Raw genomic sequence first — 27,197 nt, 5'->3', positions numbered from 1 at the left:
ATATAAAGTGATTTAGGTACAAGATTTTTAGACTAATATAGTTTAAATAATGAAGTACCTTCTCCAATTTTGCCAAATACAAAAAGATGGACTGAATATTGTGACTAATTTTTATCTGATACATATCTTAATTTTTCTAATTTTATCTAGGTTATTAATATTAAACTAAAGGTATTTCTTGGTGTAAAGGGGAAATGCTGAGGTGACCTCCCTTTGTACTAAGGTGTGTCAACTTTCAATTGTTAGTTCTGAACTGGCAGTGAGCTAAGTGCTGGCAGCATTTCTCTTGTCATTTCTATGTCCCATCATCAGCTTTGCTATTTTTTAGATGTTTGTCCTTCTCACCAGCTCAACACAAGCTAAGAGATGTATCAGGTATTGTCTCACTGCCGATTGGATGTAATAAAGATCTGATGGCCAAGAGCTGCGTCAGGAAGTATGTGGGCAGAACTTCCAGGCACAGGGAGGGAGAGGAAAACTGAAGCTGCAGTTTCAGAATAGACATGGGAGGGAAGAGATATGGAATCGGAACAGGGAAGAGGTAAAGAGCTTACCACCCGGTGGGTCTCATAGTTAGAAGAATGGGGTTAAATTTAGAGAAGATGAGGGACTGCCCAGTGAATGCCCTAAGATTCAAACTATGTTAGAAATCTCCATGTCCCATTTACACCTCAGGCAGCTCTGTGAAAATAGTACACAATACAGTATTAGCATGGCTTTGAGTCTGTGGTTTGGTTACTTTTGGTCACTGTTCTTCAAGACTGCAGGACAAGGAACAACACACAGGGCAAACACATGAAAACCATGTGCAGCTTAGAGTGGAAAAGATCACTAAGAAGTTTAGTGTTACAGCAAAGTCATGTGCTGAAAAGGAGGGTGACATAGCTAAGGAGATGAATGTTATTACACACAGGCCTCCTGCCTCTGTGCTGTAGAGATGTGGAAGGTGTCCTCAGGGCAAGCCTCTGCTCAATTAAAGTTAAAACTTGGAAAAGGGAGCTCAATAGATTTCGAGCTCCTACAAAGCAAGTGCATAGGGAAGCTGCTGCAGTTGTCATCCAAGTAGGCAGCTGACAGGTCAGTGCAATTCACGTGGGACTGAATTTTGAGGAAAAAACATTTTAAGATTCAGGATGACACGAACAGGACCCGGTGACTCTCGCATTTATTTTTTTTTATTATTTGCTGCTTGAATTAGAATGATACTCATAGTCTCATTTTTTTGGGTTTTCTTTCATCACTTTATCTACATTTCCAATTTATCTCCCACTCCATGTTCCTCTACATGAGTCTCTCTTCTGTCTCCCACACCCTCTCCCTATGAGATTGCTCCTCCACCCGCCAATTCACTCCCACCTCAGAGGCCTCAGTTCCAATATCATGGTTCATGAAGTTTCCTCAGAAACAAGGGTCTCCCGTCCCAGTGATCCCAGATAAGCTAGTCCTCTGCTACATATCTACCTGGAGCCATGGGCACACCCTGATTCTTTTATTAGTTACCTTAGTTAAGGTGTCTCTTCACAGCAATAGAGCAGTGACTGACAGGCTTAAATTCACTTTGCATCCCAATTGCTGTCCTTTCTCTTGTTACTTCTCTCCCACAGTTCCTCCCCAATGTCCTCACACCATCTCCTCTGAGAGAGTAGAGGAATATCCCTCAGAGTGTGCCTCCACCAAGACACATCAAGTTTTTGTAGTGCTGGTGGACCTTCTCCCACTGAGGCCAGGGAAGACACCTGAGTTAGGGTATCAGATTCCACAGACAGGCAAACCTTTGGGGATAGCCTCGGCTCCAGTTACTTACAACAGGGTATGTAAAACTGTATTTAACTTACAACAGTTTATTTACCGTCACCTGCAACTCCTCCTGAGGAACAGTGCTCTGGCCTGATGCTTTTGTGTTCAGCCGTATCTTCCTCTTTCTTCTGTGCTTACCACTGTAACACAGGAGAAGCTTCTAATATTAATGTTGCCAGATCGTTCCAGTCTTGGGGATAATTCTATTCTGAGTTGTGTATGGATTTAATATCTTCTTTACATATGATGAATGTATACTTCAGGAAATGACTGCTTCCTTGTTTCTATTAAGATCTAATCTCTAAGGGATTCTGATTAATTTTCCTGAATCTTGGGGTTATATATCTTAGGCCACCAGGTTGGTATGTCATCACTCGCTGAAGTGAGGTTAATTTTATAACACCTTTTGGCCACCCACTTTCAATGTCATTATGTGGTATTGCCTTAGGCTCTTTTATACACTCCCCTGGCTTTGGCTGAGTATATGTTCGAGGTCTCTCTACTACTGTGCAAAGAAGTGGGAGCTAGAGCTGAGCCAAAAAAATAAGAAAGTATTTGTTCATCCAAAAACCAAAACAAAAAACAAACACATAACCAAAAATAGTTCTGGGGTTAAATATTTGTCCTGGTGCTGAACTACACTGCCAGAAGGTTTTTTGTTAAGTAAATAACACAATCTTGGGGATGACAATCTGATCAAATATTCTGAAACATGGGTTTGCAGTGTTCCCTACATTTTATAAATCAAGTACTCTGACCACCATTTTGGTTGTTTTTGTGTTTCTGTGTTTGGTTGGTTTGATGTCTGAGTGCATCATCACGGGAATCCCAAGGAAAATCAGAAATGGGTTCTTGAAGCTGATGCACAGGGCCAGTATAGACCTAAATACTACAGAGGACACCCTGATTCTTAACACAAGGGATCATTTCCCCTCCCTCTTGTCACATAATTTATGACAAGATGTCACCTTTCCTAACCTTAGCCTCTTTTCCTAAGTGCTGCTGAAGGGAAGATTTGGTAGCAAGGGGTCTGGACTCAAACCACACCAACACTGAATTCATTTAAATAGGTGTAGTTTATTGAATGCACACACCAATACAGTTCAACCAGAGCAACAGCTCACAACTGGGTACTGGACATTGCTAGGCCCAGCTCATTGCAAGATCCACGTGGGCTAAAGCACAAGTGCTGGATGCTGCTGTCTATGGCCCTGACTCAGGACATTTTACACATAATTGTTCCTATTTGCCTTGAATCTGATGGGTCCTATGTGAAGTTTATAGTTGGGGAACTTGTTAATAATAACAAACCTCATAACATACAGAACATAACAGGGTATGTGACCAGCACCACACACTTCAGCGTCAGGTTTTTTTGTTTTTTGTTAGTTTGTTTCTTGGCATCCATGATGTGGAGGCATATTACAGAACAATAGGAAAGAGCTGGCTGCTGTGTAACAAATTTGCTGCTATTAAGGTAGGTACGGGGGCAAGACCTCAGCAGTAGCCCTTAAGACGGGAAGGAGATGATGTGTTTGATAACTGAAAGGAGCTGCCTCAGCTGTGTTTCTCTGCCTGCTCAGTGCCCATTCAACATCACTCTGTCCCTGAAGAGGACCTCAAGGTCTGCTGCCCGCTGCCTGTGAGCCAGGACTAGGCACAGAAAGGCAAGGCCACAACACTGGTTTCCATTTCCTCAGTAATGCTGGATTTCCACTAACGTACTTGGATACACAAATACAGTGTGGTAAGTTATAATAGATCCTAATCATTCTTACATAGGGCAGCAGTTGATTGACTACAACTAATTCTATTTAAGAAAAAAAGAAACCTGACTCTTATGGAAATACACAAAGAAATATCTAAGATGGTGGGGAATGAATTCTGCCATGGACTGACCTCAGAAAAGTGGGATTGGGAGAAAGATGCATGGTTAAATAGCCCACCAGGTTCACATTGTGTCAACTTGATTTAATCTAAGGACAAAGAAGTGGAGTATGTCTGATGACTTTCTTCTAACCCCTTGAAAGGATCCCTGACGATTGGCCTCAGTATATCACACTTCTTGATGGGGCAACAACACTCAAGGAAGCTTTAGATTGTCATAGGCACAGTATTATGCTACAAACACACATTAGATGATACTAAGTGTTCAGATGGCGATATCCATTTCTATGCACTCTTAAGTGGACCTAAGGAAATAGAGATCAAGATCTTTAGAATAGAAAGATCAGTTCCAGTTTTTTCTACCATTCCAAACTGAACAACTGGTAGGGAGAGAATGGTAGATAATCGAGAATTCGTAGATGATGCTTTGAATGAAGTGTGGGTTTCTGTGCTGGTTTTAGACAGGCTCTCAGGTATTACATATTGCCCTCCCCCTGGCCTGCCAGGTTCACTATAAGCTCAGATAAACCTGCTTCCACTTTCCAATACATAGGCTTGCAAGAGTGGCCTCCAAGGACTGTGAGGACAGCATTAGCCTTTGACAGTTGAGGTGTGCAACCCACAACTATAGATTTCGTAGTTTTCAAATGTCTACCAGCTATTTCAGGTTGTTGCTGTTATATGCCTGTCAATCAAGGACAGAGAAAAATAACCTGATAGAGAGCAAGGACATGGTGATCACATCCTTGCCTCTTCTGTATGTTCTGGATGAAGTTTGTTAAAATTCCAATTTATATAGGGCCCATCACATTAAGGGTCACTATGCACTGTTCTATCTAAAATGGCCTAATCAGAACTGACTCCCATATAACACTTCCTGCAGTCCTCATATGAGAAGCTTGAGCTTTTTGTTTTGACTTTTTCTTTTCTCTTTCTTTCTTATTTTTTTTTCTTTATAAGTTGAGAGAAAGATAGGGCCATGAATTTGCCCCCAAATTTGAACTATGGATGTGATCAATCAATGTTAGTGTGTGCATTTTTTAAGGTATTCATTTTTTACTGTGATAGATGATTTTGTGTTTGGTGGGGTGGCCATTTCCCAGTGTACAGGTGCTGGGACCTCGCTCTATCCACTTAATGATGTTTATAGCCTCATTTTAGATGTTTATGTGTACCCCCTATACCTCTTGACTATTTCATTTTTCTGATATGAACTCATGGTCTGTCTTACTCAGGCCTGTGAGCAGTGCTCCTTTCGCGACATTGGTGCAGAGAGGAGAACCCCACAAGCAGCATGAGGTTCCCTTCACTGGAGTCTCCAATATTGCATTTTCCTCTGCCAACTGGTCTCCACAGTTTTCCTAGAACCATAAAGACTTCAAATCTTTCAACCAAGGAGTTTTCTGGCAATTGTCAATTGCTAAGCACATGACTTCATGAGTGTTCCCCTAACACACACCCATGTCGTAACCTACCATGCAGACTATTTCTTGATGTGATATAAAGCACCTGTACATAATGAGACAGGAGAACTTTTGAGTGCATATTCAAGCTGGTGTGAAATCTCAGGAAGTTTTAATGGCTAACATTGGTGATTGAGGAAATTTGAGTTAGGATGAGACATTTTGGGGCAAGATATGGAAGGAAACATTCATTGAGATGCATAGGAATTACTAAGGTTTTTATAATCAAGCCTTGAGGAAAATTTGGCTTTGGAAGCAGGAGATGCTCAGTGGCTCTCCCCAGGAAAGGCTCCTGGAAAGGGCACCTCAGCTTATGCTCAGTACAGGGAGAACATTAGCAGGGAGTCAAAGTCTGCTCCCCATGACATCTGCTGTCCCTTCTTGGACATTCTATTGTCTCCTAGAGAGTTCTGGCATCCTCTGTGATGTCACCAGTGTTGTAGTGACAACCAGTGCCCTAGTTTCTCTCAGTCTGAGTCTGGCGGTTACAAGCTAAGACATGTTTTCCCGTCTTCGCAAGTGTTTTGGGAGGGGGAACGTCGATTCTGGAGAGACTAAAGTGAAGGAGTCTAGCCTTTCCTCTCAAAGTAATGATGGACAAAGACAGCACTTCTGGGGAATGTTGAGTAAGTTCTGGGCAGTGTATTTTGAGCTTCCTACCAGGGGGGCTGCAGGCTTAAGCTGACCTTTCTAGCAATGGGCCACAACAACTGGAGCATCTGAAAAGGAATTGAATTTCCATGAATATCACAATTCCTTAAAGTCAAGGATTTCAGAACTTTAGTTTCCCCATCCCCACTGGGAGGATATGGTAAGGCCAATGCTATTATACTGTGAACCTCTGGTCTTTACTTTTCAGTGCATTAGTTCTGTTACATTGATATAATAACACCATCAGTATTCATGGAGGGTCCACCTTTTCTGAGTTTAGACAGGGCAGCAATGTATTTCACTCTCATTGCTTCTTTAAATACAGTGGGTATCTGACAGTAGTAACAGGGAGAGATTGTGCTCCAGGCAATAACCTTATGTTCTTAGACCTTCTCTGATTTCTTCTAACTGGCAGGGTCATCGTTAGCTTTATATATTAGAGGTTGTATGTTACAAAAATTTTTTTTCAATACCAAAACTATTTGGAACGTGTAGACCAAGATTCAGCCTGTAACCTATTCGCACTTCTGGGGCATTTGGTATTTCACATAGGGACACTGATAAGTCTGTTGAACATATCCTCCCTGGAAATACGTTTTAAATCCATGATTCTAAAATACCAAAAGTATTTGGAACATGTGGATCAAGATTCAGCCTGTAACCTATTGGAACTTCTAGGGCATTTGGTATTTCAAATAGGGGAACTGATAAGTCTGTTGACCATGTCCTCCATGGAAATGTGTTTTTAATCCAAAGTTGTTGGCCTAGAGTATCAGGGTAGGGCATCTGAATGTCTCCAATCACTCAAGTCTTGTGGATGGTGAATTTATCATCTGAGTTCTGAAACCACAGGGGTGAGGGTCCTGAAACCAAGCTGTACCCGGTTCAGCTGATGATAATCCTGGAGAAGCCATCTCCGTGGTCCATGTAAGCACCTGATATCCGGAATAGGGAACACCTGGATGCTTACATCTCTTGGTCTCTATAGAGTAGTGGGAGAACTGAGATCCACTGAGGAGGCCTCTTAAGCATAGACCAATCGCCTAGCAGTGACACTGGGTTCCAGGCTTGTTCTCCTGTTTAGGCCTAACTGTGGTCTATGTACACTCTATGCATTCTCCCCATGCAGGTTCACTTGTGTTCTTCTACCTACAGACGCTGGGAGAGAAACATCATCCCCTGGCACTGAACTAAGCGAGAATCAGGCCAAGAAGGAAAAGGAGAGGCTGATTAAAGAGCTGCAGCTCATTACCGAGGAGAGAAATGACCTGAGAGATCGCCTGAGGTTTCTAACAGAGAGATCCATGAAGAACAGGTATGAATCGCTCCAAATGCTCTTGTTTCATTCCTGGGTCTGCAAGGTCACCTTCATCTTATCCTATTAAGGTTTTGGGTTCTAGAAAGCTGTGCCTCCCTAACCAACCTGTGCTAAACCTCACCTCCCATATAGAGGAGATTCAGAACCTTGACCCTTCCTGAGGAGCGAAATGGAAAATGGACTCATCTGCTTCCATTTATTGAAAAGCAGAACTTGTGGTCTGAATGAAGAATTCGGGGATAAAGTCAGGGAGAGTGAGTGTCTAGTGTGCATTTGCAAAGCCCTTGACTGATGGTGGCTTTGCAAGATTGTAATTGCAGTGAGTTTATGGTGAGTCTCTGTACTTGCTAGGCAGGGGACTGAGTGCTGGAAGATCCACGCAGCAGCCTGAGGGGCCTGGTACCAAACTGTTCATCTCAATGCTTGACTAGAAGGTCTCAGGCTCAGGCCTGTTTGTTATTGTCTGTGTGTCTTGCCCTCTGAGACAGCAATGGTGGATGCATTTCTCCTGGATTTCACAGTACTCTCTGTTTCCATATTTCTCTTTCTCTTTCTCTGACTCTGTTTTTACATTTCTCTTTTTTGTGGGTATTTCTCAGTCTGTGAGTCTGTATGTGCATACATCCAAATGCATATGGACAACTTTTATATGTTTATATTTCCCTCCACACTTGGAATCTAGGGGTCTATGTCTTGGCCTGAGTATTTACCTGTAACACTTTCATGGTGATGTGAATGCTTTGTTCTGGGAGCCCCACTGTCAACAGCACAGTTCTTTGTCTATGTGACCATGATTGTCTGTTTATTTGTATTCCTTGTGCAGATTATAATTTTGTGTTGATATATGGTCTGTTATCCGGACAGGAAAAAAGAAATCACCGGTTTCTGGGTGTGTTGGGTGGGGGAGCATGGAGAGGTGTGGCCTAGGCTCTTGATAGCTTAACTGGCTTGACTGCAGATTTCCTCTTGATTGAACAAAGGGAGCCAGGGAACCCTCCATCTGGATGCTGAGATTCTGGTGTCCTGGACACAGAAAAACAGGTTTCTGAAGCTGAAGAAGATCCAATATGTAGAATTCAGAAGGTGTCCTTCCAGGACTGGGGTAGTACAGGACCCACCCTGAGCTCATATATTCCTAAATGCTGATGTTCATTGGATTCTATCATTTGGGGCCAGGCCACACTTCAGGCCAAATCCATATTATGAAGACCTGGAGAGAATGGAGGAGGCGGTCATGTCAATTCTGCACAACTTAGAGATGGAGAACACTGAAATCCATGAGAACAACCATAAGCTGAAGAAGGAGATTACCTTCTCTAGGTAAGTTCTGGTCAGAAAGGCTATCACCTGTGGAATGGCCATTTCTGACTTTCTTTTTCTGGATTGGATGGTCTTCAGCTCTGGTTCTATCTCTTGTGCTGTTTACACATCAGTGTGCCAGGGTCATTAGGACTCAGTTTTCAGTTCCATAAAAGACTGTTACTCATCCCAGGATTGTCTAGGCATCTTCAGAAGGCTCTAGATAGAACAGCAGTGATTGAAGTCAGCAGAAGGTTATTAGGCTGACCTGGACCTATGGTGTCAAACCAGGTTTTACAATACTCAGTGTGTGGACCACATGGTTAGCATGACCTTCTCTTGGTTCTACTGACCTCCTTTGAGGGTGTTGGCCCACTACTAATTGATGTTGCCCCCATGCATTGGGCTTTCATGGATAGTTGTAGATCCATGTTCTTTTTGAGAGATGTGGACACTAATTGGTGCTCAGGCCAAACCAATAATTTATTCTTCCCGGAATTTACTCTTTGTGGTTTGTGCAGCAGCCTTATATGTATCGAAATGAATTCTATTAAGTCTTCATGGGTATCTGGGTCCTGGTGGAGTTAGTGGCACTCGGGAGTGGGAATGGGAGAAAGGGGCAGCATGATCTTACTATGCAGACTGTATTTCCAGAAACCTGCTCAGCCAGCTCCTGATGGAGAACACATGCAGGAAGAAGTTGGTCCCACTGAAGCAGGAGAGCAAGGAGGTACATCTTGATTGTGCACTGAACCAGAAATATTTGGTTGACTTCAACAAGAAAGATAAAGACCAGCAACGTCCAGACCCAGCATCATCTGGTAGGGTTGAGCAGCTGTGTTAGCTTAAAAATATCTGATAAAGTTTGCCAATTTGATACATCTTTGCTCTCTCCTACCACCTTTCTAATTTATACTCACAAACAGCCAACCACCTCATGTAATGGAATTGTTCATTGCTCTGCCTATGCACAAGTATTCTGGGAAGCCAACCACTTTTCAGAAACTGAATTATTTTGCAAGTATATTTGTCTGCTCTTTTTGAAGCTGCAGTATAGAAATGGTGACAGATTAATAACATACCTCATTATTGCATATCCACATGATAGATTGGATGCTCTGTAGAGTTTTGAACAAGTTCTTGGTTCTTTGACAAATGACACTCTGTGGTCATGTGACTTCTTGTGTAGGAAGCACCTTTGCGGGATAAGAACAAAGTGCAAATGTCAAATTAGAACTTGTCATTGGTTTTAACCTTGGTGACATATGGACGTCTCCTTTCATTCTGCAACCCAATGAGGTCTCTTCCCATTGCCCTGTACTTGGTTTGCACTGGTATAAGTCTGGGTCCCATATTGGCAGCCCACATTACTTTGAGGATCTCTGGAGATTTTGCCCTTCCCAAAGAGTTAGCAACAATGATATCAGTTAAAAGGTCCATGTTGACTGTCCAAAAGAACTGAGATGGTAGAAGGCAGCCTTCTGACAGCTGCCTTGCATTTCACCACCAAATCAGTGTCTGAAAAACTGCCTTCCTCTCCCAGGTCTCAGAAAGTGCAAGAGAGCTGGAATTGGACACACACCAGTAAGAGAGCTTCCTGAAGAATAAGTTGCTTTCTCAGGAGTCCCTGATGACAAACATCCTGAATGGTAACAAATTTTTTGGATGAGTATTCTTCCTCAGAGTTAATTTGTCATTGCTTAGAGACCCTAAATTTATATAACACTAAGCCAGCCTGACTGATTGAGGTCTTACTTTCTTCTCAGAAAACAGCACTTGAGAGACAACTTGGGGGACCTCCTTTCATTATGTGTGCAAGAGGAGAAACAGCAATACATCTGTGCTTCTAAATGTTCGTTAAGAATGTGCTGTGTAGAAATATTTTTGTTATGATTTTAATTGAAATTTTCTTTTTGTTGTTTCATATTTATAAGTTCTTCTTACTGTTTTTATCTTTTCAAATATTTTTAAATATTTTAATTTATTTGTTTTAATCCTGTTTTGTTGTAAAAATGAATTCCTTATGAATAAAAATTGAATTCTATCTCTTGACTCTTAAGACCATCATTCTTATTCAAGGGTTCTGTCCCCTCCTGTGGACTTAGAACTGACAGATGGAGTTGGATCTCTGCATGTTCCATGGATCCTGGGCTAATAAGTGAATTCAAAGTCACCAAGGGGTACCCAGTGTGACAGTGTCTTTTGTGTGGATAATGTGGCTGTTTCTCCGACACACACTTTATGAAGTAATCACTGACATGCTTTACCCAATTGTTATGGTCCATGTGGTTCTTCTGAGAGAGCAGCAGATGCTCTATCCTGTGAGTCATCACCACAGCTCCTGCAGGTAGCTTTTGTTATTCCACATGATGTGCTGTATTAGGTGGACAGGATCACCTCCAATTAAATAGAGAGATCTCAGGAGATGTGTATTCACAGGAAATTTACTGAGCTGTGCATGCTCAATGTGTTAGCTTGCCAGCCATCCCTACAGGGCTCTGGTGTTCCCACTGCTCATTGTGGGTCAGGATCATCCTCCAGCACCACTTAGTGTCCATATTAGAGCAGATCTTTCACCTATTTTCAATGATGACCATATGTATTCTGCACATCTGACAAAATACAGAATAGAAATTAGCTTCCTGTTGGCCAGATTGGCATAATGAGTTTTTTGATTGTTAGCATGAAAATTATTTTAATCTAAGTAGTTTAGGGAAGAACCTCAAGGACACCCATAGTGAATGCAGCCTGCAGCTGTGAACACAGGTTTCTGTTGGAGAGCAGGCCTGTGCAGGCCCAGAACCTAGGTGGGACAGTTCAAGCTACCTTTTTTCCATGGCCAATCTGGGATCATATTGAGAATGTATTTTTTCCAGGTGACTGATTTCCAATTTATGGAATTGAACTAAATTACTGAGAGTGGAGGTGACTCAGAGAGTTAAAGTACAAAAGGACCAATCCAGAATGTCCACAAAAGCTTGCTGTCACCCCAGGGCTTTTAAAAGCTCAGCAGCTAGAGAAGCAATGTAGTATTTGGTTATTCTCATGCTTGGGTCTAGTCATTCATTATAAGCTGACCATGACACAAAAAGAGTCATCTGTGTCACAATAGAAGCTAGTTGTAACTAGATTCACCCCCACACTATCACATCACCACCGTATTTGAGGTTCTCAGTTACTATCTAGGAACCTGGAAGAGGCCTGGGTCTTGCTACACAAACTCATAATTTATGTCTTCATGACACTGAGTGCTTTGTTCTGCTGATGCTACCATTGGCATACAATACCTTGGATACTTTGTGCTGACATCTGTGACATGAGACAATAGTTCATGCCATCCTAACCTGCATAAACTGTCCTTAGAGTACGGTGTAGTCAGAGGGGCCTTTTTTTTCTCTCTGAATTTTCAAAATATTTCAAGTCTTCAGACAAGTCTTCAGCCACTGTCCAGTGCCTGTCTTGAGATGTCCACATTGTCTCCTGGGAGTATTCATCCAGCCTGCTCTGTAATTTGGTAGAAGATTAATAGGGTTCCAGCCCTAGGATTTAATTCAGTGTGATTGTACTTTCCAAACATGCTCAAAGCCCTACATTCCACCATAGCCTGTGTGCTTTAGAGAAAGAAAATAAAGAACCACATTGCACTTGAAATTTCTCCTCCAACAAAAGGAGAGCCTGCATAGGGCCTTTAAGTAACTCTAAGTCCCAGCTTCTGCATAACTCCCTCCATCGACTCCATTATTGGTGTATTTTCATTACTGCTCACTTTATTTTTGGTGTGCAAAGAATGTGTACCATGTCAGTAAAGTGTGTGTGTGTGTGCGTGTGTGAGAGAGAGAGAGAGAGTGAGAGAGAGAGAGAGAGAGAGAGAGAGAGAGAGAGTTTGTGTTTGTGTTTCTGTGCAGGTGTTTGTGTATGTTCATCCATGAACTCACTATCAATTTTCATAAAATGACTTAGAAGACTGTAATGAAAACTGTCGAGGTGCATGCAGACGTGTGTTACTAGTGTCCCACGGCACCTGGCAGGTAACACTGAAATGGTGGTCTACTATAATACAGCCTAAAAACAGGCTGTGGATGGTTTACACAGAGATTGTGGTGTCATCAGCACTAGAGAGAGCAGCAAAAGCTTCATTTATCACATGCTGCTGTTACCAAGATGAGGCAAAGCCTTATCCTACAGAGTCTGGTAGGATTTGATGGCAGGAAATAAACTTAGTACTAAAATCATTCAATTACAAACGAAGAGGATAATACAAAGAATCATAGGAAGCAAGAGCTGTTTTTTGAGGAGATCCATAAGAGAAACAACCCCTTTCTGAAACTAAGTACACACCACAGTGTCAATACCTAAATTATCAAATCAGAAATGAAAAGGGGGATGAAGCAATAGACATGTGAGTGAATTCAACAATCATTAGGGCTTCTTCAGAGTCCTTTACTACAGAAAAGTGAAAAATCTATTTGATATTGGTAATTTTTCTACACAGATAACAAATACCAAGTTAAATCCAAATGTGGGATTTAACTCATAAGATTATTCTCATAAGAAAATAGATAGTATTTAAACGATGCCACTACAAAAATTAAAAAATATATATGAGGGCCACTAGGCTTTAATGCAGCCTTTCTACCAGACGTTTAATGACGACCTAATAACAATAGTGCTTCAATTATTCCTCTGATTTGAAAGAGAAGGAACATTGCCAAACCCCTTCTCTGAGTTTCTCTTTTTACCTAGAATTCCTGAGTCTGTTGCTTCTTCCATTGTCACCCCATCAATAGAGCTGCAGGGCGAGTCTGTCCCGCCCCAGAGCATATCCGCCAGCTGACAGGGCTGGGTTTTGCTCTGCTTGCCCCTACTCCTGCCCCCGCCCCTGCTCTTGCCCCTGCCCACGCCCCTGCCTCACACCCGCACTCGACGTCGCCTCCGACCCATCCCCCCCTCCCAGTCCCACCACCGCCCTCGACTCAGACCCGTCCCAATCCCCGCCCCCAGCCTGCCCTCGCCCCTACCCTGCCCCCGCCCCGACCCCCCCACACCCGTCCTCTCCTTCGCCCCCCCCCCCGGCCTCCGCCCTCGCCGCCGCTGCTTGCTTTGCTACCATTCCGTCTTCGACTCCCCTGTCGACCCCACCGCCACTGCTGCTACCTTCTCCCACTTCTTAAGCCCAAGACTTTTGAGATCCCGGCTTGCAGCGCTCTGCACTAGGAGGCTAACGGAGGTGAGGAGAGCCTAAGGGACAGACCCCAGGCCTGGCCCCAGAGACTTGTGTCTCCCCCTCCCCAGAAGTGCTTTCCCGCAGTTCTCCATTCTGGGTTCAGTTTGTGGGGACCCCAGCAGGTGGCAGGTTTTGCTGATCCTCAGGTGTGAGTCTGGGACAGTGGTGGGACTTATGGTTGAGGGAAGTCTTTCAGGCAAATGCAGGCTTTTCTCAAACTCTTGGACCATCTGGTGCCCTCCTGGGGTCACAGGACCTGTGGAAGTTAGGAAGCCACTTTTCGCTGTCCTGTGTGACTTTCCCTGCAGAGTGAGCTCTCCTGCAGGAGGTACTCTCACATGCTTCTTTAAAAGCACCTGCTCCTCAGATCCAGATCAGTTGTGAAAACAGGCTTCTCCCTGTCAGTGTGCCAGCTCCCCCTCCCAGCTCAGAGCTGCCACACCTAAGGATCCTCCAGCACCAGTACTGGGTGGGTCTCATGGAGGAGTTAGAGCAAAGTGCCCCTTCTGAGAAGTGACTCAGAACAGAAGGTTCCTACAACCCAATGAGGTCTCTTCCAGTTGCCCTGTTCTTGGTTTGCACTGGTGTAATTCTGAGTCCCAGATTGGCAGCCCACATTGCTGTGAGGGTTGCTGGAGATTTTGCCCTGCCCACAGAACAGAAGGTTCAGAAGAAAGGCCAGTTTGGCATAATGAATTCTTTTGATAGACGGCAACAAAATTATCTTAATCTAAGCAGTTTAGGGAGGAACCTCAAGAGCATCCATAGTGAATGCAGCCTGCAGCTGTGAACACAGGTTTCTTTTGGAGAGCAGGCCTGTGCAAGCCCAGGACCTAGGTGGGACAGTTCAAGCTGCCCTTTTTCCATGGCCAATCTGTGTTTGTATTGAGAAAGTATTTTTTTTCCAGTTGACTGATTTCCAACTTATGGAATGGAACTGACTTACTCAGAGTGGGGTTGACTTAGAGAGTTAAAGTACAGAAGGAATAATCCAGATGTCCACAAAAGCTTGCTGTCACACCAGGGCTTTTAAAAGCTCAGCAGCTAGAGAAGCAATGTAGTATTTGGTTATTCTCATGCTTAGGTCTAGTCATTCATTATAAGCTGACCATGACACAAAAAGAGTCATCTGTGTCACAATAGAAACTAGTTGTAACTAGACTTATACCACATTATCACATTATTACTATATTTGAGGTTCTCAGGTATGATCTTAGAAACTAGAAGAGGCCTGGTTCTTGCTACATATAGTCATATTCTATATCTTCACAACACTGTGTGATTTGTTCTGTTAATGCTACCATTGGCATACAATACCCAGGATATTTTGTGCTGACATCTGTGACATGAGACAATAGTTCATGTCATCCCTTACCTGAATAAACTGTCCTTAGAGTACAGTGTAGTCGGAGGGGCCTTCTTTTCCTCTGAGATAGCAAAACATTTCCAGTCTTCATACACGTCTGTCAGCCATTGTCCAGTGCCTGTCTTGAGATGTCCACATTGTCAGCTGAGAGTCTTCATCCAGCCTGCCCTGTAATTCTGTAGAACATTAATAGGGTTCCAGCCCTAGGAATTAATTCATTGTTCTAATACTTGCCAAATATGCTCAAAACCTAGTTTCCACCCTAGCTCTGTGTGCTATACAGAAAGAAAATAAAGAACCCCATTGCACTTGAAGTTTAGCCTCCAACAGAAGGAGAGCCTGCACAGGGCCTTTAAATAACTCTAAGCCCCAGCTTCCCCACAACCCCGTCCATCGATTCCTTTATTGGTGTGTTTTCATTAATACTCACTTTCTTCTTTGTGTGGAAAGAATGTGCACCATGTCAGTAAAGTGTGTGTGTGCGTTTGTGTTTGTGCATGTTCATCCATGAACTCACTATAAATTTTCATAAAATCACTCAGAAGTCCCTAGTGAAAACTGTCGAGGTGCAGGCAGACTCATGTTACTACTGTCTCATGGCACCTTGCAGAGAGCACTGAAATCGTGGGCTACTTTAATACAGTCTAAAACGAGGCTGTGCATGGTTTTCAGTGAAATTGTGACGTCATCCCCACTACAGAGAGCAGCAAAAGCTTCATGTATCACATGCTGCTGTTACCAAGGTGAGGCAAAGCCTCATCCCATAGAGAGTCTGGTAGGATTTGATGGCAGGAAATAAACTCAGAACTAAAATCAATCAATTACAAACAAAGAGAATGATACAAAGAGCCAAGCAAAGCAAGAGCTGGCTTTTTTTTTTTTTTTTTGAGAAGATCCACAAGACAGACAAACCACAGAACCTATATCTAAAGTACCAAATCAGAAATGAAAAGGGGGATATAACAAAGGACACTGAGTGAATTCAACAATCATTAGGGCTTACTTCAGAGGCCTTTACTAGAGAAAAGTGAAAAATCTATTTGATACTGGTGATTTTTCTAACAGATAACAAATACCAAGTTAAATACAGATCTGGGAAGGTAATGAATAATTCCCATAAGAAAATAGATACAGTCATTAAAGGCTGCCACTCCAAAAATTAAAAATAATAATAATCAGGGCCACATGGCTTTAATGCATCCTTTCTGCCAGACTTTTAATGAAGACCCAATAACAATAGTGCTTCAATTATTCCACTGAATTGAAAGAGAAGGAACGTTGCCAAACTCCTTCCCTGAGTTTCTCCTTTACCTAGAATTCCTGAGTCTGTGGCTTCTTCCATTGTCACCCCATCAATAGAACCATTTAAAATGGGATGTAATCGATGTCTGGAGCCTCATTCTTTCCCTTGACCTCCATGCGGTGTCCAGAAGGCACGCCTGTTCTCATGGACATGGATTCATCTCTTTTTGCTTCAGCAAGAAGAAAGTCAGCAGAGGAGGCAGGAGCTTACAAAGAATCAGTAGGATTCCTAGAAAAGAAGCATCCAGATCTCCATTGTCAGAAAACCCCTGGCTTGCTCTCATGTGACTGGGTCCTCAGACACCAGCAGCCTTAGATGAGACCAAGGAAAGCTGTGCAGAGTCCTGGGTCCCCAGGTTCTTGACCTCCTGAGTGACAGCTGTAGACACGCCCTCCAGGGAATCCTTACAGCTGGTGACATCTGGACAAGGTGAACCAGATGCCAAAATGAGACATGGGAGAGAAATCCTAGACTGTTTGGAAGGAATCAGTCTCTGCTTTTGCTTCTGTCTCTGTGTGCCCTGCTGCTATGATGTTCATGGGGAGCTCTCATGCCAGTGGGTCTCCTCCTAATGTGTTTGTTGTTGCAGATGTCCTGGATGTTCTGGACCCCATCAGAAGTCAGCCCGTGCTCAGTCACGGAGGTCAGCACCTTCCTGTCCATCAGGTCATGAGACCTGAGACAGTTGAGGTAACAGCAGTTGGCCTGGGTGAAGTGCTCACAGACTTGGACTCTCTTGCATGGCTGTGGCTTCAAGCAGATCTGTTTGTGGCTGTCTCCTTTGTAGTAACTTTTGCAGGAGAAAAGCATCCCCCTGTACCAGGAAGAAGGCCGGCTCCTCTTGGTTAAGCCCAGAAAGCTCATGATTCTTCAGAACCTGGAAGCTCTGTTCCTAAAAACTTGGTGTGGATATTTGCAGAGGTTTCTCTGGGATATTGCGTAATGACTCTGTCCCAGAAGTTTGAGCTTGCAGAGGCTTGGGCAATCTGTAGCATGGTCCCTGGATGCACTTGAGATTGAAGCCACAGGCTTCAGTAGTAGCCGCCACCTACAGCGTGATCCCTGCCTGATCTCCAGTCTCCAATAGGAATAAGCAGTCTTGCCCAGCAGCTCATAGAGGTCTGCCTCTGGAGCCTGATCCTACTCTGCAGTTCCTTTAAGGTCATGCAGCCCCTGTGGGTCCACAGGATCTTGGTGATGAAACAGTCTGCCCCAGGATCCCCCATGGTGCACTATGGCTGCAGCTGCTCAGGCTTGTGAGCTGGACTCTGCTTCGTGGAGAAAGGAAACTGGAAAAGGGGATAACACATGAAATGGAAATGAAGAAAATAACCAGTAAAAATTAAAAGAATTAAAGTCATCATCTCAGGAGAATGAGTGGGAAGCCAGGTCCTTAAGCAGGCAGGTTCTCCACAACAATGCATGCTGGGTTCAAGACTGGACATGAGGTGCCCTGAGCTTGGGACTGCCAGGCTCCTACTGGGAAGAGAGCTTTCTTCTTCATTTCAGTAAGTCTCTCTAGTTTTCTTTTAAGGCTTTCATCTCATCATTGACTTTCCCAATGACCTTTTATGACAAGCCATTATGGTTAACAAGAATTAAGTAAGGGCTCATTGAGCTGTTGGTAGTTGGAGGTCTGGGGGAAGCCCTGGACAGAGAGATCTTGCCTGCCAGGGGTGGGATGTGCATGGTGGGAGGGACTAGTGGAGTGTCATTGGCCTCAGTATGCACAGGCTTGGGGCTGGTGCCTGGCTGCCTGGTGCGCCTCTGTGGCTACTTGGCCTGGGTCCCACCGCAGATGCCCATGGTGGTTGCTGGCCAGTTGTGCTTGCTCTCCCTGTCCTCGGGGCTTCTGGCGGGGCTGACCACAGCCTTGAACATGGACAAAATGGGCCGGAAATCGGAGGATCATGGGAACATCTTCAACTTCCCCCTCCCCAAGCACTGGCAGTTGCAGCTGGAGGACAAGCCACTGTGAGTTTCCCCACATCCAGGCAGGTGTTCTGCGCCACCAGGAGAGCAAGGGCAAGCACTGCTGCCACCAGTCCCACTTGCGCAAGGCCTATTTGCTGACTGGCAGGGCTTCACTTTGCTCTGCCTGGCTCTGCTTTGCCTTGCTCTGCCCTGTGGGCTCTCACTTCTTTGGCCAAAGACTGTTGAGATCCCAGCTTGCCTCACCTTTCAATTGGCACCTCTGTGAAGTGAGGAGAACCAAAGGGACAGAAGGCTGACCTGGCCCTGGAGACTTGTGTCTCCCCCTCCACCAAAGTGCTTTCCTCAGTTCTCCACTCCGGTTTTAGTTTTAGTTTGAGGGGATCCCAGCAGGTGGCAGGCTTTGCTGAGCCTCCCCTTTGAGAAGGGGACAGTGGTGGGACTTATGGTTGTGGGAAGTCTTTCAGGGAGATGCAGACTTTCTCAAACTCTCCGACCATCCATCCAGTGCCCTCCCTGGTTCCCATTCCCTGTGTTTGTTGAGAAGTCACTTTTCGCTGTCCTGTGTGACTTTCCCTGCAGACTGGGCTCTCCTGCAGGAGATACTCTCACATGCTTCTTTAAAAGCCCCTGTTCCTCAGATCTAGATCAGCTGTGAATACAGGCTTCTCCATGCCAGGGTGAGAGCTACCCCTCCCAGCTCAGAGCTGCAACACCATAGGATCCTCAGGCCCCAGTGCTGGGTGGGTCCCGTGGAAGAGTTAGAGGAAAGCTTCCCTTCTGAGAAGTGACTTAACACAGAAGGTTCACAAGTGACAGTCAACCCCCAAGTATTTCTTCCAGGAGAAAGCACTCAGCTCTCCCCTTTAAACAGTTTAGGCTCCCACATGGCCCAGTTTTGTGATTGGGGAAGATTTTCTGGAGCTTAGTTGGCCAGTCAGAGTGGGGCTACATTCTTTTTTTTTTTTCTTTATTAACTTGAGTATTTCTTATTTACATTTTGATTGTATTCTCTTTCCCGGTTTCCGGGCCAACATCCTCCTAACCCCCCCTCTTCTATATGGCTGTTCCCCTCCCCATCCTCCCTACATTACCACCCTCCCCCCAACAATCACGTTCACTGGGGGTTCAGTCTTGGCAGGACCAAGGGCTTCCCCTTCCACTGGTGCTCTTACTAGGATATTCATTGCTACCTATGAGGTCAGAGTCCAGGGTCAGTCCATGTACAGTCTTTGGGTAGTGGCTTAGTCCCTGGAAGCTCTGGTTACTTGGCATTGTTGTTCATATGGGGTCTCGAGCCCCTTCAAGCTCTTCCAGTTCTTTCTCTGATTCCTTCAACGGGGGTCCTATTCTCAGTTCAGTGGTTTGCTGCTGGCATTCGCCTCTGTATTTGCTGTATTCTGGCTGTGTCTCTCAGGAGCGATCTACATCCGATTCCTGTCGGCCTGCACTTCTTTGCTTCATCCATCTTGTCTAATTGGATGGCTGTATATGTATGCGCCACATGTGGGGCAGGCTCTGAGTGGGTGTTCCTTCTGTGTCTGTTTTAATCTTTGCCTCTCTCTTCCCTGCCAAGGGTATTCTTGTTCCCCTTTTAAAGAAGGAGTGAAGCATTCACTTTTTGGTCATCCTTCTTGATTTTCATGTGTACTGTGCATCTAGGGTAATTCGAGCATTTGGGCTAATAGCCACTTATCAATGAGTGCATACCATGTGTGTTTTTCTGTGATTGGGTTACCTCACTCTGGATGATATTTTCCAGTTCCAACCGTTTGCCTATGAATTTCATAAAATCATTGTTTTTGATAGCTGAGTAATATTCCATTGTGTAGATGTACCACATTTTCTGTATCCATTCCTCTGTGGAAGGGCATCTGGGTTCTTTCCAGCTTCTGGCTATTATAAATAAGGCTGCAATGAACATAGTGGAGCACGTGTCTTTGTTATATGTTGGGGCATCTCTTGGGTATATGCCCAAGAGAGGTATAGCTCGGTCCTCAGGTAGTTCAATGTCCAATTTTCTGAGAAACCTCCAACTGATTTCCAGAATGGTTGTACCAGTCTGCCTCCCACCAACAATGGAGGAGTGTTCCTCTTTCTCCACATCCTGGCCAGCATTTGCTGTCACCTGAGTTTTTGATCTTAGCCATTCTCACTGCTGTGAGGTCAAATCTCAGGGTTGTTTTGATTTGCATTTCCCTTATGACTAAAGATGTTGAACATTTCTTTCGGTGTTTCTCAGCCATTCGGCATTCCTCAGCTGTGAATTCTTTGTTTGCCTCTGAACTCCATTTTTTAATAGGGTTATTTGACTCCCTGCGGTCTAACTTCTTGAGTTCTTTGTATATTTTGGATATAAGCCCTCTATCTGTTGTAAAATTGGTAAAGATCTTTTCCCAATCTGTTGGTGGGGCTACATTCTTAATCCATACTCATTCACACAACAGAACATCTTCCTCCCCACCCAGGAGGCCTTGACTTGAACCCAGGTCCTTCCAGGACCAACAGACCTGAGAGAACAGATTGCAGCACAAGAGAGAAAAGAAGCCAGAATAGTTTAAACTGGAGAAAACCCCCATATAGGCCGTTTACCAACTTTAGGGGTTGTGCATATTGTGGACTTCAGAATCTTAAGGTCAGATTTTTCTGATTACACCTTATAGGTGAAGCTGAAGTCTACTGAGGGTGGGATCATCCCAGGCAGGGAGGGGATCTGACTCTTCAGGCCTGGCCACCCTCTGCATTCTCCCAAAAATAATTTTTAGTCAGCTGTAAATCTGAAGTGAAATTTGTTTTTTGTCAACTCAAACGGTTGACATTTCAAGTCTCACACACCATGTGAGAGACACACATTTATCCACAGGGGATTTGAACTTACTTCTATAGAAATGACTGTGGGCCAACAGAGGGAAAGCATTCTTGCCTTTAGCATTCTGTCTGTATCAGAGACTACCTGGACTGGCTTCCTGGACAGACATGTCCAAGCAGACAGACATTGTAATGAGGGAAAACTTAGGCAAGAAATGACCTGGGGACAGTGATTTCAGATTGTGCCTTTAGCCAGGAATCTCTGTTGTCATTAAGGCAAGCAGTCTTGGGTCTGCCAAAACATGTCAGTATTTCAGGGCTCTTACAACTGCTCCAGGTACTTCTGAGGTGAAAGCCTTTCATTAAAAAAAAAAAGTTTATAGAGCAATATTTCTCCACCTGTGGGTGGCAACTGCTTCACAGAGATTGCATATCAGATACCTTGTACATTATGACTCATAAGAGTAGCAATATTATTTATGAAGTAGCAATGAAATAATTTTATGGAGGGGATCATCACAGTATGAAGAGCTGTATTAAAGGGTTGCAGCAGTAGGACTGTTGAGAACCACTGCCATAGAAGCTGACCGATGGGAGCAGACTCCTCAGCTGAGTAGAGACCCACGACAAGGGATACTGTGTCCCACCCTAGAACCCAGAGGCAGAATCTATCCCAGGAGTCTGTGGGTCACCTTGTCTTAAATTCTCCCAGGGTCAAGAATAGCATTGATCATCTCAGCAGAGTCAGCTTGCACAGCCCACATCAGGCCCATGGCTTCCCTGTACAGAGAAGGATGTGGGTCTGAGTGACAGCCCATGAGACTGAGGGGACCCTGATACTCATTTGCTTTGAGCTGTGGTTTCTTCACCTGTAAAATGGACGTGTTTCTGCTGAATTGGGTTGTTGTGGAGATTAACAGAACATACAACCTGCTCAGTGTCTGCCTGGCATGGACCCTGCTGGTTAAATGGAAGCTGTCGATGGTGATGCATTTAAGAGTAGAATCTCGAGCCCCATAGTGTTAGATGCCGGACCCCATACAAGAGTTGTAAGCATTTTGTGATGCTAAGACCACTTCAAGTTAAAACCAAAGGCTCTTGTTTTAAATTTAAAAAAATAATCAAGTATAAAGTGCCAATATGAAATAATCATAATCAGAATTGAGCTAATTCCTGGAAGTCATTTAGCTTTACAATTTCTGCTTCTATTTTCAAGGCATCTAGAGTAGCACAGTACAAGATCCTAAAGTCTTCTATTATGGTACTACTCATTCATTCCTCTCTCCTTGAGGACTTCTCAGGTGACTTAAGAAAACCTGATTTCCTTACAGATTGTCCCGAGCTGGTGTGATCTCTCTGTCCATGGGCCTTGCCAAAAGCTGCAGAGCCAATGTGTTGTTTTACAACACAACATTTCCAGACATCAATTTTACCAATGAAGTCTCAGGAGTCAGATGCTGAATTCAAGTAAAGCTCCCAACTGTCCTTCCTAATTCACTGTTCCCCCAGAAGAAGAGCATTGTAGCTCCCTCTGCACGCTTTCTTAAAAATCCTTCAACTCAAAGACTTTCCATTGCCCTAGTTATCTTAATTTCCTATCAAGTTGTGCCTTGATCTGCTCTAGACCTAAGTGCCCTTTAGCTTTGCAGTAAAGGTGTGAGGTAGGTGAGGTGAACAGTAATAAAGTCCATGTTCACAGTAAACAAAGAGCTCTTGCATTAAATGTCTGTGCCCTGGCGATGCTATACCACAGAATACTTTTTCATTCAATAATACATTCATGGAGTTCACAGTACGATCAAATATTTTGTAACATAACTTAGTAATGTTCTCTCTATTACAGAAGTCAAGTACTATCCTGTGTATTCTGGTCTTTATCTGTCATGTCTGTGTGACTCACCATGGGAATCCCAAGGAACATCAATCCTGGGCTTTTGAAACTGTTGCATACAGCCAACCGGGGACCAAAACCACCCAGGAGACTACTGATACTTGACACACATAAAGTCACCTCCCTATTTTCATATAGATTATGGCAAGAAGTCACCATTCCTGACCATGTCTCATTATCCAACATGCTACTAAATGGAAGAGTTGGGGTAAAGGAGGTCACCCACAAAGCACAAAATAAAGCTCATCTCAGATAAACATGTATGGTTTATAGAATCCAAACATCCGTGGATTTCAGGACACAATTAAAAGTCCAAACACAAGGATAAGAGACATAGAAGAGAATTGAGATTTCTAGTTCATAGGTCCAGTAAACATCTTCAACAAATCATAGCAGAAAACTTCCATAAGGTAAAGAAATTAAAGGCCATAAAGGTACAGGAAGCCTACAGAACGCAAATTAATTTAACCAGAAAAATTTGCTCCATTCACATAATAATTAAAACACTAAATACACAGATAAAAGAAAGAATATTATACAGGGTAAGGTATAAATATCTACTAAGAAATGAATTCAGACCTATCTGAATTACACCAGACTGCTCAACGGAGACTGAAAGAGCCAAAAAATCCTGGACAGATGTAATGCAGACCCAGGTTCTTATACCCAGCATAAATCGCAATCACCATGAATGGAGAAACCAAGATATTTTATGACAAATACAAATTTAAACTAAGAAAGCATAACCGAGGATAATAGGAGGAAAAATCCAAGACAATGAGCTAAACTATACCCAAGAAAAAACAAGAAATTAATCACCTCACAATAATTTCAAAAATAAGAAGAGAAGCACCCAAACATAATTTCACCTACAACCAGAAAAAGAAGAGACAGCAGCAACCATTGGTCTTTAATATCTAACCAGACCCTCTGTCACCAATCCCCCAGTTCCTAGGGACAAAACTGCCAGCAAAAGTGTATACAAGGATGGGTCTATGGTTCTAGGTAACTGTGTAGAAGAGGACTGACTTAAGAGGCATCCATGTGGGGAGAGGCCATTGACTACACAGAGGCCTGTTGCCCCACCAAAAGGAGATCCTGGAGTTGTGAGGTGGTAATGGATATGTGTGGGTGGGGGAGCACTGTGATATGGGCAAAGCTGAGCAGAAATGGGATTTAAGATTTGATGAGGGCAGTCTGGAAAGCAGGAAAACATTTGAAATATAAATAAATAAAATAACCAATTAATAAAAAAAATAGCCTAAAATAAAGTAGAAAGTGAAAAGATAAAAGAAAACTTACACCAAAACAAAACTAAAGAAATCCCTGTAGTGTATTAGTCTAATTCTGCTTTTATTTAATGCTAATTTGTAGAACTCAAGACTGGTTAACCCCCAAACACTGACCCTGCTCCCAGTTAACTGTGATCATAAAGAAGCCAACAGCCAACAGCTGCACAGCAGAGAGATGGGGGAGGTGAGCTTTGAGGGCTTTGCTAGAGAGGATCATGAGGAGGGAAGAAGGAAGAAGAAGCTGCCAGAGAATAAAGGAAGAACGTGTGTGATGGAGAGGAGAGAGGAAGAGGACAGCAGCCATGGTTAAGGGAGAGGAGAGCCTGGTCCTGAGGGCTGTCCAAGGGGAACAAAGAGCAGCCAAGATGCTACACAGTCAGTAAGAGTTGAGTGTTATTGTTTGGAAAGTAGATCTGATACCATGGAGGGCAGGCAGCTGCCCAGCTACTGTGCTGACTAATGCACACTAAAAATAAATTTAACACAATATGTATAACCAGTAAGACAGCTCTGTAGAGGATCCTAAAAGGAATACTTTAGCTTGAAGGGAAGCATAAACTATTAGAGAAAACAGGAAATGATTTAATAAAACTACAACAGTCAATCAAAAGAATCCAATAAAAACCACAAAAATTAACAAAATGACAACATTTAATACATAGGTTTAAATAATATTTGCACGTCACTAAACTCAATTCCCCAGTAAACACACATACATTTAGCAAGAAACATGATCACCATCATGATAGATATAGAGGATATACTAGGGAAACAGACCTAAGACACAGGTCCCTATGGCGATTCTATGCAATTTCTCTATCAATAAAAACCACCAAGCTCTAGAGGTAAATGTCTGTGTTAGTGCTGACCTACACCACCAGACGTACATTTTTTTAAGTAAATAACAAATCTTGGGGCTTACAATGTAATCAAATATCCTGAAACATGAGTTTGCAGTGTTCCGTACATTTTTTAAATCAAGTACTTTGACTACCATTTTGGTTGTTTCCAATCCTGACTGAGTGCATCATCACGGGAATCCCAAGGAAAATCAGAAATGGGTTCTTGAAGCTGTTGCACAGGGCCAGTATAGACCTAAGTGCCACAGAGGAAACCTTGATTCTTGTCACAAGGGATCATTTCACCATCCCTCTTGTCACATAACTTATGGCAAGATGTCACCTCTCCTGACCTTAGCTTCTTCTCCTAAATGCTGCTGAAGGGAAGATTTGGTGTCAAGGGGTCTGGATTCAAACCACACCAACACTGAATTCATTTAAATAGGTGTAGTTTATTGAATGCACACAAAAATACAGTTCAACCAGAACAACAGCTCACAACTGTGTCCTGGACATTGAGGGCCAGCTCACTGCAAGATCCACGTGGGCTCACGCCCAAGTGCTGGATGCTGCTGTCTATGTCCCTGACTCAGGCCATTTTCCTCATAATTGTTCCTATTTTCCTTGAATCTCATGGGTCCTATGTGAAGCTTATAGTTGGGGTATTTGTTAATAATAACAAACCTCATAACATAGAGAACAAAACAGGGTATGTGACCAGCACCACACAGTTCAGTGTCAGGTTTTTTTTGTTTTTCTTTTGTTAGTTTGTTTCTTGGCATCCATGATGTGGAGGCATATTACAGCACAATAGGAAATAGCTGGCTGCTGTGTAACAAATTCGCTGCTGTTAAGGTAGCTATGGGGGCAAGACCTCAGCAGTAGCCCTTATGATGGGAAGGAGATGATGTGTTTGATAACTGAAAGGAGCTGCCTCAACTGTGTTGCTCTGCCTGCTCAGAGCCCATTCAACATCACTCTGTCCCTGAAGAGGAACTCAAGGTCTGCCCCCTGCTGCCTGTGAGCCAGGACTAGGCACAGAAAGGCAAGGCCAAAGCGCTGGTTTCCAATTCCTCAATAATGCTGGATTGCCAATAATGTACTTGTATACACAAATACAGTGTGGTAAGTTACAATAGATACTAATCATTTCTTACATGCGGCAGCAGTTGATTGACTACAACTAATTCCAATTAAAAAAAAAAAAAAGAAACCTGGCTCTAGTGGAAATATACCAAGAAATATCTAGGATGGTGGGGAACGAATTCTGCCATGGACTGAACTCAGAAAAGAGGGATTGGGAGAAAGATTTATGGTTAAATAGCCCACCAGGTTCACATTGTGTCAACTTGATTTAATCTAAGGACAAAGAAGTGGAGTATCTCTGATGGCTTTCTTCTAATCCCTCAAAGGATCCCTGAGGATTGGCCTCAGTTCTTCACACTTCTTGATGGGGCAACAACACTCAAGGAATCTTGAGACTGTCATAGGCACAGTATTATGCTACATATACAGAGTAGATAATACTACGATGTTCAGATGATGATATCCATTTGTATGCACTCTTAATGTGGACCTAAGGAAATAAAGATCAATGTCCTTAGAATAGAAAGATCAGTTCCAGTTTTTTTCTACCATTCAAAACTGAAAAACTGGTAGGGAGAGAATGGTAAATAATCGAGAATTCGTAGATGATGCTTGGAAAGAAGTGTGGGTTTCTGTGCTGGTTTTAGACGGGTCTCAAGTATCACAAGTTGCCCTCTACCTAGCTGGCCAGATGCACTTTAAGCTCAGATAAACCTCCTTCCACTTTTCAATACATAGGCTTACAAGAGTGGCCTCCAAGGACTGTGAGTACAGCATTGGCCTTTGACAGTTGAGGTGTGTAACCCACAACTATAGTTTCAGCCACGATTCTCAGTGTCTACCAGCTATTTCAGATTGCTGCTGTTATATGCTTGACAATCAAGGACATAGAAAAATACCCTGATAGAGAGCAAGGACATGGTGATCACATCCTTGCCTCTTCTGTATGTTCTGGATGAGGTTTGTTAAAATTCCAATATTGCAAAAATCTTTATATAGGGCCCAGCACATTAAGGGTCACTATGCACTGTTCTATCTACA

At 43.4% G+C, this 27,197-nt stretch overlaps 1 protein-coding gene and 1 pseudogene across 3 annotated transcripts in view; both read right to left on the bottom strand.

Annotated features, from left to right (window-relative positions):
• Positions 1–27,197, bottom strand: part of LOC134483188 (uncharacterized) — a 341,330-nt gene that overhangs the window by 308,663 nt on the left and 5,470 nt on the right. The gene's annotated exons all lie outside the window — the stretch shown is intronic.
• Positions 15,931–17,801, bottom strand: LOC134483180 (zinc finger CCCH-type antiviral protein 1-like; annotated as a pseudogene).

The sequence above is a fragment of the Rattus norvegicus genome, chromosome 19 (assembly GCF_036323735.1).
Source record: "Rattus norvegicus strain BN/NHsdMcwi chromosome 19, GRCr8, whole genome shotgun sequence".
Lineage (NCBI taxonomy): Eukaryota > Metazoa > Chordata > Mammalia > Rodentia > Muridae > Rattus > Rattus norvegicus.
This window is presented reverse-complemented; position numbering and strand designations above follow the sequence as displayed.